The following is a 4,528-nucleotide window of genomic DNA, read 5'->3' as shown; positions in this document are numbered from 1 at the left end:
CCCCGAGGATTCTGACCTCGATCTATCCTTCAGTCATTTCGGGGGTATGTTACGTCTTGGGGCGTTTCTTCTATCTTCAATGTACGGTTGGTACCTTTCTTTGTTTGGCTTTGGCTCCTTTGCCAAAAGCCTGCTAGGATATACTGAGCCCTAGGGGGCCCCTAGTTGGTCGTCCTCGACCCTGATCTTCGATTGGTATCGGTTGTAGACATCCGACCAGGTCACGGCGGGATACTCGACCAAGTTCTGCTTCAGCTACTTCGAAGCTACCGAGCTTCACTCATCCAGACCTTGAGTGAAAGCCTGTACGGCCCAGTCGTCGGAGACTAGTGGTAATTCCATTCGCTCCATTTGAAAGCGAGACACGAACTCCCGCAACATCTCGTTTTCTCTTTGTTTGATTTTGAAGACGTCGGATTTCCTTGTAGCCACTTTGATGGCACCGGCATGTGCCTTTATGAAAGAATTCGCCAGCATGGCAAATGAGTCTATTGAATTTCGGGCAAGGTTGTGGTACCACATCATGGCCCCCTTCGAAAGTGTTTCTCCGAACTTCTTTAGTAGGACGGACTCAATCTCGTCGTCCTTTAGGTCGTTGCCCTTAACTGCACAAGTGTAAGCGGTGACGTGCTCGTTGTGGTCCAAGGTTCCGTTGTATTTCGGAAGGTCGGGCATTCTGAACTTCTTCGGGATGGGTTTTGGAGCAGCATCTTGTGGGAACGGCTTTTGTATGAACTTCTTCGAATCTGCACCCTTCAGGATCGGGGGTGCGCCCGGGATTTGATCGACCCTAGAATTGTAGGCCTCCACCTTTTTTTCATTGGCTTCTATCTTCTTCTCGCCCGATTCGATCCTCTTCGTGAGGTCCTCGAGCATCTTTATGATAGCAGGGTCGGTTGTTGACCCGTTTTTGCTTGATCTTTCTGGTACTTGTTCGGCTCGGGGAGCCGCCTCCGGTGCTGCCGTGTTTGGAGTTTTTTGGTGGCTTTGTAATTGAGCAATCGCCAGCTGTTGTGCCTGCAACATCTCAAAAATGATGTGAAGGCTAACCTCTCGCTCTTCCCGAGCTGGGGTTTTCTGAGCTTCTTGTTGGTTCTCTTGGCGTATACTCATGTCGGTATGGGAGCTTATGTCAACGTGTTGGGCGTTGCGCGAGACCACGTCCACAGGAATTGGTTCTGGTGCATCCTCAGGGTTTTGCGGTGGTACACCAATACCTGGAACAGCTACACCATTCTCCCCATGGTCCTCAGGACCGTTGTTCTCCTGTGCATTCACTGAGTTTGACATTTTGACCTGAAATCAAAGATGCTTTGGACAAGAAAAGGCGTGAAAGATAACTTGCATTGTATAGTAAACCAGCAAGAAAACAACCACTATTATTCTTAGCCCCACGGTGGGCGCCAAACTGTTTACCGTGAAAATGGTAATAACAATTAGATTTGATTTTGTGGTTCTAAAAATACGTGATTTATTTTTATGCTAGTTGTTAAGCAATAGATGCTAAGTAAGAGACTAGAAAATAAGATAAGATCTTGAATATAGTATGTTCAAGCAAACCGAATGGATGAGAATCGGGGCCTCGAGCCTGGTTATACGGGGCCTCGAGGTCGAACTCGATGCTAAGCTATGCACAGTCGATGAAGGACTAACAGCTTTGAGAGCTTTGATGAAGGCTCTTTATGACCAATAATGAACAATAAATGAAGAACAATTAATAGCACACAATGGATGTAAGCAATAAATGTAAGTAATAGAATCAAGGGAGAACGTGTTCAAGTTAGAGAGCAGAGAATGTTCTTCTATTCAATGTTATGTGTTATGTTCCATATATCCCTTACAAAATGACGAGGATCCCCTTTATATATGAGGGAAAATCTGAACATGGTGCAAATGCATTTATTACAAAGAAAAATAGCTGGTACAACTATTTGCTAGTTTGGTACAGACTAGGGCTTCTCTTGCAGGTTTTGTCAGCTTTAGATCATACGCCTTGGGAACTTCCCACTTTCTCATAATAATCATCGATTTGCACTATCTCGAGGTCGAACTTTAGGAACCCTCGGGAGTCGAACCCCGAACCCAACCTCGAGCCTTCTAGGACGGTCTTCACGAGGTGCCTTAGTGATCACAAAATCGGACCTTCTGATTTTTACCGTATACACTCTTCTTTTGTCTTATTCCTTGTAAAATCTCTACATCGGGAGGTTTTGTGACTTTAGATTCTACATTTTGTGGAATATTCCATGAATTTTGATCTCCCACAGTATTCACATGTCCTTCATATGTTTTGAACCATGTTTCCCTTGAATACAATTTTGAGCAGTAATCAGATTTCTGCAAATATCTCTTATTAATAGCAGCAATTGTGTGTGAACATGGCAATTCATCAAGTTGGAATTCCAAGCAGTCACAAGTTCTCTTCTTTAAGTCCACAATGAATTTCATTCCTTCACTATTTATTCTAAACAACATTGAATCAAAGTTGAACACCTAAGAAGGAATAAAAAAGTAAAAAAAACTATATTAGTGTATTATTGCTTCAAAAAGAAAAAGTATGAAGTTTTTTATATGTAAGAAGGGGAAAAACATAAGCACGTTTAAGCTGAAGTTTTAACAAATGTACTAGAATACTTCAGCTCATGAAAAAGCTCTTTTGGTATGAACTTTTAGCAAATGAACTAAATTTAACCTCAGCATGCAAGAGAAAATTACATAGTGCAGGAGAAAAACTTCAACACGTGCTTCCTGAAGTTTCTAAAAATGAACTAAACAACTTCAGCATTTCTGCGGAAGTTTTCGAAAAAAACTCATGACAAAACTATTGAATGCAGGAAAAAACTTCAGCATATTTTAGTGCTGAAGTCTTAGCAAATGAACTAAAAAACTTCAGCTTGTTTAACTTCTAAAATAACTTCAGCATTCAATAGAAAATTATGTAGTGCAGGAGGAAAACTTCAGCACGTGCTTCCTGAAGTTTTTAAAAATGAACTAAACAACTTCAGCATTTTAGTGCTGAAGTTTCGGAAAAAGCTCATGACAAAAGTGTTGAATGCAGGAAAAACTTCAGCATATTTTAGTGCTGAAGTCTAGCAAATGAACTAAAAAACTTCAGCTTGTTTATACTGAAGTTAATAAATATACTCACAAACATTTTGCGAGCCAAGTCCATCTTCTTATTCATTCTTCTTCTGCCCATATTGATACTTTGTGAAAAGTTTCATGTGCTTTTTTTCTCCGCTCGTAAAACCACTCTCCCAACTTTTCTTGGATGAAATCTAACATTCTTAAAATAGGCATCTCACTCGATCTTAGAAACACGGAATTCATTGATTCTACGATGTTTGTTGTCGGCATATCATAACGTCGTCGTGGGAACCACGATCGAGCCCATCTCTCTAGCAGCACTTCCATTATGTAATTGTATGTTTTCTTGTCAACACTTTTGATTTGAGACATTAACTGATTAAAATCTTCATGTTTGTATGACCTTGCAGCGCTTTGAAAAAGATTTATTACTGTGGCTTTTGCATGTCTTTGCTTTAAATTTTTCTCAACGTGATAGAGGCAAATACCATGGTGAGCTTCATGATAAACTTTTCTAATACCATTTGCGATCGGTTGGTTTCTATCTGATAAGAAAACCAGTTCACGACGGACTTGAATTGCTTTTCTCATTTTTCCGAAGAATCAAATGTATGCATCATTGTTTTCTGAATCTGCTACACCAAAAGATAGAGGAAAGATTTGATTGTTTGCATCCTTTGATACAGCAACAAATAGAATGCCACGATATTTTGACTTTAAAAACGTTGCATCTACTGCAATCACGGGTCTACAATAGCACCAATCAGCTATTGATGCCACAGGAGCAAAGAACATGTAAGCAAATCTGTACAGTGAAACACAAAAAAACAAATCATAAGGTGTGAAGTTTTTCAAATAGGAACATTTGAAACTTCAGGTTGATGGTTAGTATTGTTTTGCTTACCGATTCTGCTCATCTCTTTTTATGTTAGTGTACGTCGCTGGGTTTCTATGCACCATCATGTGTAGGTATGAAGGAAGAATCTGGTAGTTCTCTTCCGGTGTTCCCCTTATGCAAGCAATTGCTTTTTGAATAGCGCGCCATGCCCTGTGATATTCAATGTCAATTCCAAATTTCTTTTTCATTTCACTTTCTACAAAGGCTGGTGTAACCTCAATCTTTTTATCTCGAACATGTTCTAATATTTGTTCACTTATAAAATTTGATGTAGCATGCTTCTGATCTGATTTTCTTGCATCAACCGAGCATTCATGGTTGTTGTGAATTTTATCACCCTGAAAAGTGTGGAATTTTTTATTCTGGTAGCACATACATTCCAACCACATTTCTCCATGATGTATTTCAGCTCGTATCTCTTTGAACATGATCTAACAACAGTGAATTCAACTTTTTGGTTTATCTCCAAGCTGCAGAAAAATTTAGTCATGTTCTTCTTGTTCTCAAAAATCGATCCTACTCTTACTTCCTCAGGCAATGCAT

Source organism: Nicotiana attenuata, chromosome 7 (assembly GCF_001879085.1).
Source record: "Nicotiana attenuata strain UT chromosome 7, NIATTr2, whole genome shotgun sequence".
NCBI lineage: Eukaryota > Viridiplantae > Streptophyta > Magnoliopsida > Solanales > Solanaceae > Nicotiana > Nicotiana attenuata.
This window is presented reverse-complemented; position numbering follows the sequence as displayed.